General features: G+C 45.0%; 1 protein-coding gene across 3 annotated transcripts in view; it reads left to right on the top strand.

Annotated features, from left to right (window-relative positions):
- The first annotated feature begins 10,405 nt into the window (after positions 1 to 10,405).
- Rgs6 (regulator of G protein signaling 6) overlaps positions 10,406 to 10,842 on the top strand; it is a 564,321-nt gene continuing 563,884 nt past the window's right edge. Inside the window, exon 1 of one of the 3 annotated variants that reach the window (XM_052739378.1) lies at positions 10,406 to 10,809. The gene's annotated coding sequence lies outside the window, so the exon portion shown is untranslated. The remainder of the gene's footprint in view (positions 10,810 to 10,842) is intronic. The other 2 variants (XM_052739382.1, XM_052739384.1) reach the window with 2 other exon arrangements.

Here is a 10,842-nt window from a genome sequence, read left to right as displayed (position 1 = left end):
GCTCTATCTATGAGCTCTGGGTGTGACTGAGAGATCCTGCTTCAATGAATAAGGTGGAAGAACAGTTGAAATTTATTTCTGACATCAGCCACAGGCTTCCACATGAACAAGCACCCATGTGTAAGCCCCCACACATGCAAATATGCATATATCACACGCACCATATACACACCCACACCCACCCACCCCCACACACACACATTTTCAGATGATACTGGAAAAAAGAAAAGATTTTCTCCTTTGTAATGACATGGTGAGCATTACACTAAATAAAGCAAGCCAGACAAATACCAGCATGGTGTGGGCTTATCTACATGGAACCTGACAATGTTGCTTCCAGAGACTAAGAGGTGAGAAGTAGAGAGTCGCTGGCCCAGTGGTACAAAGCTATGTTGATGTAAGATAAAATTCTCTGTGTGTGTGTGGTGTGTGTAGTGCATGCACATGAGTGTGCTAGTGTATGCCCGTGGGCAAGTATGATGAAGACGGAGGAGCATGTTGGCTTACCTCTACCCAAATCTCTGCCTTATTCCCTGTGACAGGGTCTTTCATTGAACCTGAATGTCACTGATTTTTCAGCTAGCTTGGCTGCCTATACATGACCCTCATGGTCATTTTCTCTCTGCTTCCTTTGGGGTTAGAGGCATGCGTGCAGGCTATGACTGGCTATTTACATAGGTTGCTGGGGGTCCAAACACAGGTCCTCATCATTACAAAACAAGCACCTTTAGCCACTGAACCATCTACCCAGCACTTGCAAGATAAAATTAAACAAACGAAAACATCAGTTCCGAATTCCAAACTCAATGCCCCTTAAGAGGGACTCCAACTGTGATTGTCTTCAGAAGGACCCTAGGATACCTATATGAGGCTGTTTTCATGTATACGCATATGTAATTTAACACATGTCAAATGACTAGAGGATTCTCCCACAGATTTACATTCTACTTTGTTCTCTGCAGACAAAGTCATTGCCACAGGAAATTCTCTAAGTTCCATGATTTTAAACCACACACACCTACTTTATATCAGTTAGTGTCTCTCAGTCATATCTATCTTATATCTATCTCATCAACTCTTCCCAGATGACTTGCCAGCCCTAACCAGGCCCCAGACATGATGCTGCTCTTAAGCAAGCCTACTTTACCTTGTGGTTTCTGCTGTGGTCATTGGCACTGCTGTTTCCCCACGTTTTAAGGTATTGTCGCTGTTGTCAACAGAACGCGGTCTTCTTGTGCCAGGCGGGATGCCTATCGTGGCTGGGATCCTTGCTCTCCTCTCTCCTATACTGTATTCTAAACAGAGCAACACAGTGATGGGATTGGAGTGATAAATATGATGGTGGAAGTCTACACAAACTCCCCCCAATGGTTTTCTAATACACTTAGCATTCAAAGTCTTTATCACGGCCAAGAGGCCCTGACTGAGCCGCACCCCTGTTTCTCCAATGCCATCTCCTCCACCCTTTCTGCCATGTCTTCTCTCCTTGGAGCATGTGAAGCTCACTTCACTTTGGAGCCTTTACAAACGCTGCCCTCTGTGTCTCCAAAGGGCTTGCCAGACATGCCCTTGCTGGCTTCTCCGTGTCTTCAATGTGCTCTTCTCAAAAAGGCCTTCAATCTCTCTTACAACATTCAGACTTCCATTATATTTATACCTCCTTCCATTTCTTCCCTCTTTCCCTCCATTCTTTCCTGGAATTTGCGATGTAGCCCAGGCTGGCTTCTGCTTATCTGCCCTCCCGCCATAGCCCCCTCAATGCTGGGATTATAGATGTGTGCTACCTTGCCCCTGCTTCTACTTTTCCATTAAGAAAAACAGCACTTGGGAGGCAGAGCCAGGCGCATCTCTGTGAGTTCAAGGCCAACCTGGTCTCCAAAGTGAGTTCCAGGAAAGGTGCAAAGCTACACAGAGAAACCCTGTCTCGAGAAACCAAAAAAAACCCCAAAACAACAACAAAAACAAAAAAACCCAAATCATTGTTTTAGAGATAAGTTCTCCCTATATAACCCAGGGTGACCTCCGGCTCATGACCCTCCTGCTGGGATTACAGGCATGTGCCACCACGATCAGCTTTAAAATAGTTTTTATCATCTATATGTAAGGTGTGTGATATACTTTGATTTACATAGTAAAATAAGCCAAGAAAATTCCCTGTGTATCACTTACTATAACTACTCTTCTGTGTATGATATGAAAATCTAAAATATACCAATATGGAAGTTTTCTATTGTACAGCACAATAAGAACCAGCCCCCCCCCCCCCCCCATGGTGTACATTAGTGCTCTAGATTTGGTCATTCTATGTAACTACATCCTCGCTTCGCCCTAAGTAACTACTATTTTATTCTGTTTATATAAATCTGACTTAAATAAAAATTTTATTTAAATGTTTGTTTCTTGGGTGGTGGTGCATGCCTTTAATCCCAGCACTTGGGAGGCAGAGGCAGATGGATCTCTGAGTTCGAGGCCAGCCTGTTCTATAGAGCAAGTTCCAGAATAGGCAGAGCTACACAGAGAAACCTTGTCTCAAAAAAAATATATATGTATATATATATATATTATAAATGTTTATTTTACATGGATATGTGGTGTAGGCTGCGCATGTGCCACAGTGTCCATGAGCTGGTCAGAGGACAGTTTGAAAGGGCTGAATCTCTCCTACCACATGAGTTCTGGGGAGTGAACTCAGGTTGTTAGGCTTGGTGACAAGAACCGGCTGAGCCATCTTGCTGGCATGAGTTTGACTCTTGTAGCATCTACATACAAATGAGATCATGTCACTTTTTTCTGCATGTGCCTGCTTTGTTTTACTTATATAGCATACATAGTGGTTTGAATGAGACTAACCCCCCTTAGGCTCATATGTTTGAATATTTGGTTTCCAGTTGGTGGAACTGTTTGGGAAGGATTAGGAGGTGTGGCCTTGTTGGAGGCGGTGTGTCACAAGGGCAGCCTTTGAAGTTTCAAAAGCTCACACCACTCCCGGTTAGCTCTTTGACTCAGGCTTGTGGATCGAGACGTAAGCACTGAGCTACTGCTCCAGTGCCATGCCTGCCTGCCTGATGCCATGCTCACACAATGATGGTCTTAGACTTTAACCCTCTAAAACTGTGAGCCCCAAATAAATATTTTCCTTTATATGTTGCCTTGGGTGTTTTATCATGGAAATAGAAAAGTAACCTAGACAGCATAATATTCTAAAGGCTCACCTCTGCTATCACAGCTCTGTCTCTGATCTCTTCTCCACCCCCTACCCCATACACATTTTCTGAGAGTGTCAGGGTCTTGTTATGTAGCTCCAACTGGCCTTGAACTCATAATCTCTGTGCCTTTGCCTTCCAAGTGCTGGGATTATAGGTGTGTGCCACCATGCCTGGCTCTAGAGTTTCAGTTTCTCCAGGACTTGAGGATTGAATCCATCTGAGCTAAATTCTTCTTCTTCTTCTTTTTTTTTTTTTTTTTTTTTTGGTTGTTGTTGTTGTTTGAGACAGGGTTTCTCTGTGTAGTTTTGGTGCCTGTCCTAGATCTTGCTCTATAGACCAGGCTGGCCTTGAACTCACAGAGGTCCACCTGGCTCTGCCTTCTGAGTGCTAGGATTAAAGGTGTGAGCCACCATTGCCTGATCCTGAGCTAAATTCTTTTTTTTTTTTTTTTTTTTTTTTTTTTTTGGTTTTTTGAGACAGGGTTTCTCTGTGTAGCTTTGAGCCTGTCCTGGAACTCACTCTGTAGTCCAGGCTGGCCTTGAACTCACAGAGATCTGCCTGCCTCTCTGAGCTAAATTCTTTTTTTTTTTTTTTTTGGTTTTTCGAGACAGGGTTTCTCTGTGTAGCTTTGCGCCTCTCCTGGAACTCACTTGGTAGCCCAGGCTGGCCTCGAACTCACAGAGATCCGCCTGGCTCTGCCTCCCAAGTGCTGGGATTAAAGGCGTGCGCCACCACCGCCCGGCTCTGAGCTAAATTCTTAACCTCTGGATTTTTTTTTTTTTTAAAGGCTGGATAATATTCCACTGTGTGAGTGAGTATCAAATTTTTTTTTTTTTTTTTTTTTTTTTTTGTCTATGAATCCACTGATGGGTTCTAAGTTGTTTTCAAACCTTGGTCGCTGTGAATAATGCTTCAGTGAACCTGGGGACTCAGATGTTTCTTTGGCAAACTGACTCATTTTCTTTGAGTAAATAGCCAGAATTGTGATTACAGGGTCACATGATAATTTTATTTTTAGTCTCCAAAGAGTCTTCATACTGTTTTTCCATAATGGGCACCCTCATTTACTTACCCTAATTTACATTCCCACCAACAATGAACAAGGGCCATGGTTTTTTCACATCTTTTCCCACACTTGCTACCTTTTGTTGTTTTGATAACCGCCATTCCACCTGGGGTGAAGCAATACCTCACTGCGGTTTTTTTTTTTTTTTTTTTTTTTTTTTTTGGTTTTTCGAGACAGGGTTTCTCTGTGTAGCTTTGCGCCTTTCCTGGAACTCACTTGGTAGTCCAGGCTGGCCTCGAACTCACAGAGATCCGCCTGGCTCTGCCTCCCGAGTGTTGGGATTAAAGGCGTGCGCCACCACCGCCCGGCTTTCACTGCGGTTTTAATTTGCATATTCCTGAAGATTAGTGATGTTGAACTTCTATGTTTTCAGGGACCTGTTGGAGTTCCTCTGCTTACTTTTAAATTGATTGTTTTCTCGCTGTTGGATTGAGTTTCTTGTGGATTTAAGGTATTCGCTTCTTAACTAAGATCCACAAATGTCTTCTCCCTTCAGAGGACTGTCCCTCTGCTGATGGCTTCGTCTTTGGTGTGCAAGCTTTTTGATCACACTGGAGTCTATACGTGTTTATTTTTGCTTTTGTCGTCTAATTTTGGGGGTGAGTGCTATAAAAATATCACCTGTTTTAATGTTTCCCTCTAGGAGCTTCAAGGTTGCAGGTCTCGCATTCAGGTTTTTAAGCACACTCCAAGTTGATGTTTATCTGTGCTAGAAGAACGGGGCCTGATCTCATTCTTTTGTGTGAGAATATCCAGTTTTTCTCAGAACCATTAATTAAAGAGATTGTTCATTCTCTGTGGGTTTTGCTGGTTCCTTGTCAAAAATTAGTTGGCTGTACATTATTAGGCTTATTTCTTGGCATTCTATGTGTTCCATTAGCCCATGAGTCAGTTTTTATGCAAGTACCATATCATTGTAATGACTATAACTTGCATAATCAGCATTTAAAAAAAAACAGTTGCCTTTCTTTGTAGGAATATGGCCCAGGGTAGCTATGTACACATGTACACACACACACACACACACACACACACACACACACACACACACACACACCAGTCTACACACATATATGAATAAATATAATTTTTGTTTTGGTTTTTCGAGACAGGGTTTCTCTGTGTAGCTTTGCGCCTTTCCTGGAACTCTCTATGTAGCCCAGGCTGGCCTCGAACTCACAGAGATCTGCCTGCCTCTGCCTCCCAAGTGCTGGGATTAAAGGCGTGCGCCACCACCGCCCAGCTAAATAAATATAATTTTAAAGAAATCCATTCTTTAATATCTCTGCAACTATGGCCATGTATGAGAATCCCAGCACCTAAAAAGAGGAAGACAGAGGTGTGATGAGGAGTATATATTTCTGATTAAGGGAACTTTCTAATGCTCAAGGCATATCCTATCTGTAACTAGTCAGAACTATAGGATTCTAGAAGGTAGTACTGTAGGATTCTAGGAGGCAGTACTACAAGATTCTAGAAGGCAGTACTGCAAAGAAGATTCTAGAAGACAGTACTGTAAAGAAGATTCTAGAAGACAGTACTGTAAGAAGATTCTAGAAGGCGGTACTATAAGATTCTAGAAGGCAGTACTGTAAAGAAGATTCTAGAAGACAGTACTGTAAGAAGATTCTAGAAGGCGGTACTGTAAGATTTTAGAAGGGGGTACTGTAAGATTCTAGAAAGCAGTACTGTAAAGAAGATTCTAGAAGACAGTACTGTAAGAAGATTCTAGAAGGCAGTACTGTAAGATTCTAGAAGGCAGCACTGTAAGATTCTAGAAGGCAGCACTGTAAGATTCTAGAAGGTAGTGCTATAAGAATCTAGAAGGCGGTACTTGGCACAGGGTCTGGGAGTGCCTGAGTGAGGCCAGTGGTTCTTAGCTGCTGCTGTAAACAGCATTCCACAGTTATTTTGGGTTTGTTTAGCTTTCTGAAAGTTTGTTATTGCTTATGCAATTTTTGCCCATGTATTGGTAGTCTGAGCACATATCCCCACATCCTGACTATTAAGCTTTGGATCTTTTTTAAAAAAACTCCATTCTGACAAGACATCACTTCTAAGTTCCAAACATAACTACCCAACACTAAGATATAAAAAACATTTATTCCTAGACCCGTGGGTTTCAAGACTGTGTTAGATCAAGGACTAACACTGGAAAGAAGCAAAACCCTGGCCGATACCATTTGAGCTTGCTTGTCCATAGGCTGACTCCTCCTAAGGAGGTTGTATAATTAATAGTAACAGAAATGATGAGATTCTCTGAAGACAGCAACCGCAAGCCACAGTTTACAAATTCCTGCCCAAAAGTAGAGCCTTGAGTCTCTGTTGCCGGAAATTTGGACTTATCTATTCTGAGGCAAAGCTCAAAAATCCTTATTGCCCAGTTCCAGTAAGTACCCGCCTCCCACCATGGTGCTGATGCTGTGGCCTTTGAACAAACGTTTTCTTTTTTAAAACCTAGAAAAATACATTTGCTTATTTTGTGGGTGTGTATGCTGCTGTGTGCGTGTGGAGGTCAGACAGAGGACAACTTGATGGGGTCAGTTTTTTTTCTTTCCACCACGTAGATTCTGGGGGTCCAACTCGGGTAATCAGGTTTGGCTGCAAGTGCCCTTACACACTAGAACATTTGTTTTCTTTCTTGATGTACCATCAGGAAAAGCCGACCCAGAATCTAGTTCCCTTCTTTGTCAAAATGGAAAGCATGTGCTCCTTAGCTATTAGGATAAAAGACTACGCATACATGGGCAGATGGCCCCGTGGGTGCTCTGAGTTTGAATTCTCAGGACCCATGTAAGCCAGGCAGCGTAGCGTGTGTCTGTGATCCTAGTGTTTCTGCAGGAAGATGTGAAACAGACAGGAGACTCTCTGGAGGCTTGCAGGCCAGCTGCCTGGCATACACAGCTTGGAACAACCAGCAGACCCTGTCTTAAATGAAGTGGAAGGTGAGGACTCACACCCAAGGTTTCCCTCTGACCTCCACAGACACACTGTGGTAACCACTGACATGTGCACAAATGAACACCCATGCACACATATCACATACACACAAATAAACTACACATAAGATTGAAGGAAAGATGTTCAGACTTGATGCAAAGTAACATCAGCTGTCAAATATCAAAAAATCCATAGCCCGAGACATGGGTCATGGGGTACCCAAAGGCATTTATACCTGTATTGTTCTATCTTTGCTGTTAATGCTGTTATTAAGTTAGCAGAGCTGTCCCAACAGTAATTCTATCACAGGCTTAGCTGTAGCTCCTCATCTGGTAATGAAGTCATCAAAAGATTCAGGATTTACATATTACTATATTTCATTTTATACTTTAGATGAGTTTCTGGGAAGATTGTTGTGTGTAGCAAGAAGGCCTTCAGGAATCCTGAGTGGGTTAATGGGAACAGGCTGAGTGGTACTGTATGCATCCACAAAGTAGCATAGAGAGAGACCATCTTTTCATCTCAGTTAATGGTGAGATAATTCTTCAATGAAACCCATGAGGAACACTTCTTCAGGGGCTGGAGAGATGACTCAGCAGTTAAGGGCACTGACTGCTCTACCAGAGGTCTTAGATTTGGTTCTCAGCACCCACATTCCAGCTCACAACCAGCTGTAACTTGCTGTGGGATGTTCTGTATGTCAAGTGTGTTGCTGATTGGTCAATAAATAAATCACTGATTGGCCAGTGGCTAGGCAGGAAGTATAGGCGGGACAAGGAGGAGAATAAGGCTGGGAAGTGGAAGGCTGAGTCAGAGAGACACTGCCAGCTGCCACAATGAGAAACAGCATGTGAAGATGCTGGTAAGCCACGAGCCACGTGGCAAGGTATAGATTTATGGAAATGGATTAATTTAAGCTGTAAGAACAGTTAGCAAGAAGCCTGCCATGGCCATACAGTTTGTAACCAATATAAGTCTCTGTGTTTACTTGGTCGGGTCTGAGCAGTTGTGGGACTGGCAGGTGAGAGAGATTTGTCCTGACTGTGGGCCAAGCAGGAAAACTCTAGCTACAGTAACTCCAGTCCCATGGGGATGTGTCACCCTCTTCTGGCCTTCAGTGGTATTGCACACATGTGGTGCATATAGATACACACAGGCAAAACATCCATACACATAAAATAAAATGAAAAAAATTAGTAAATCTTTGTTGTTCATCTAGGGGAAAGAGAACAATTATACTTCAATGTATCTTTTTAAACCTTCTATTCTGAAATTGCTCTAAATTACAAAAAAAAAAACAAAACATTACCCGAGCAGCTGGGCTAGTTCATTGACCGGCTTCATTGGCATGTTACTGGTTTCAAACCATCTTCGAATAAGTAACAGATGTCTGTGTATTAGTCACTTTCTCTTCCCAGTCGCAAAACACTGCAACTAAAAAATTTACAAGGAGGAAAGACTTCTTTTGGTTTGAAGTTTTGGAGAGTTTACTCCATGGTTTCTTGATCCTGTACTTCAAGCTGTCATTATGGAGGAAGCTGGAAGGAGCCCTGTACATGTACGACACCGGGAAACAGACAGTAGACGGAGCCAGGCTCCCACATGCCCTTTAGTGGCACCCCACCAAGGATCCAGCTTCCTTCTGCCAGATCCCACCTTTGACTTTAAAGTGCTCACCACCTGTGAGCAGAGCACACGCAGGGCTCTTAGGCACATCCTACCTCCGAGTTACACCCACTGATCCCTTCGTACTTCAGAGTACACTTCCTAAAAACAGGCCCTTCTCAGCATGGCTAGAACACAGACTCTATGTGAGGAGATGACGCCTCTCCATTCTCTCGAATCTGTAGGCTATTGAAATTGCGCTGTCTTCAGCGTCATTTACAGGGGTTGGATCCTACTCGAGATTACCTGCTGAGTTAGCAGCTTTGTCCTCTGGCCTTGTTCAATCTGGAGCCATCTTTAACAATCTGCCATTTTAGAAGAATTTCTCTCAATTTACATTTATCTGATGTTTTTATTTACATACTTATGCATAGTAGTGTTGACAAATATGCATATTTCCAAGGAAACTAAATTTCCAAACTCTAAAATTCCAAAACTCTAGACCCATGAAGATTAAGAGTCCAGATCCTTCATCCTTAATGACTTCCAGTAATTTCAAGGTTTTTTTTCTGTGACATAATATATTAAAGTATAAATTACCGATTTATTATTGATGTCGATAACATTGACATACATACACATCTGCTGGTAACTATTTGGCACCAACCACCGTGTTCCACCTCCACCTACAGCTTCTTAAAACAATTTGAGATCGGCTTTTATGTAGCCCAGGGTGACTTCGAACTCCCTACACAGTCAGAGATGGCCTTGAACTTCTGATCCTTCTGCCTCACCTCCTGAGGGCTTGGACAGCAGTCCTCACTTGGGACTGGCCCAGGGCTGGGGATCAAACTCTATGGCAGGCCAGCACGGATCTGTCGCCTCAGTCATCGAACATCACATTTCAGGACTCCCACGCTGAAGTTGTCCATTCAAGTTACCTTTGCTCATTTGAACGTGGACTTTACTTTTCTTGCCCAAGGATATTTGCATAATTCTCCTTTGTAGTGTTTCAAGATAGTATCAAACCACAAAGCACTCCTAGTGCTCCGTGTGGTGTAAACGTGGAATAAATAAAAAGACTAGGTTAGCAACAATCTCTCCGACAAGCACAGCGGCTCATTTTAATTTAGAGGGCGCCAGCCCCACGTCAGTGAGTGATTCAAAAGCTACCGGGGGAGAGGGGTACAGCACCCTAGGTCAGAACCGCGAGCATCTCGATCCCACTAAAGTTTTAGTACCGGGTTAACCCAGCAGCGACGAGAGGAACCTTGGCTCGCTGGAGGCAGTCCCTGGGTTTTCTGGGCAGCTGTTCCGTTGCCAGAAATCTACAGATTTTTTTTCCCCTTGCTGCACAGAGCCCCGATCGGTACCTTGGGCGGCGCTGGGACAGGTGAGCCTGGCGGTGGCGCCCTAGGGACACGCCCAGGTGCCAGGGTCCTGCTCGCAGCGCGTGGCTCAGGCCAGGTGCGGGCGCCCAGGTGCGCGGCGCGGGGCTGCAGCTGCTCTGGGTCCCCGACAGCGGGCGCCACTGCGGCAGCGGCCGAGCTGAGCGCCTGGGCTGCGCGACTCCCGGGCAGCTCCTTGGTGATCGGCCCCGCCGGGTGGCCGAGAGCTCCGCCCGGGGGCGCCCCGGGGTCCCTGTTGCTGCGGGCGCCGAGGGGGCGGATCCCGCCCGGGCCAGCGAGGGGCGAGGGAGACACCCCAAAAGCCCCGCGCCCTGGCATCATGCGACCCGCCGCGTCTCCTCCCGGGCCTGGGGCTGCACAGTCTGCTCGCTGAGCCCCCTGCGGTCCCCACCGCCGAGAGTGGCAGCGAGGAGGAGGAGGAGGAGGCGACACCCGGGAGAGCAGCGCCCGGACGGATTCCGCCGCCCCTCCGCCCCCGAGAGCTGGCGGCTCCCGGGTTCTCCAGCCTTATCATGCTCCGGGCGCCAGCCGGGCTTTAGGAGAAACTGAGACGCCGAGTCCGGGCAATTCTTTGGTTGCTAAGGTAATTGTTGTTAGACCAAACCGGACAAGAAAA

The sequence above is a fragment of the Peromyscus californicus genome, unplaced genomic scaffold (assembly GCF_007827085.1).
Source record: "Peromyscus californicus insignis strain IS unplaced genomic scaffold, ASM782708v3 Scaffold_15__1_contigs__length_86483966, whole genome shotgun sequence".
Classification (NCBI taxonomy): Eukaryota; Metazoa; Chordata; class Mammalia; order Rodentia; family Cricetidae; genus Peromyscus; species Peromyscus californicus.
The sequence above is the reverse complement of the archived record's forward strand: the minus strand, read 5'-3'. Positions and strand labels throughout refer to the sequence as shown.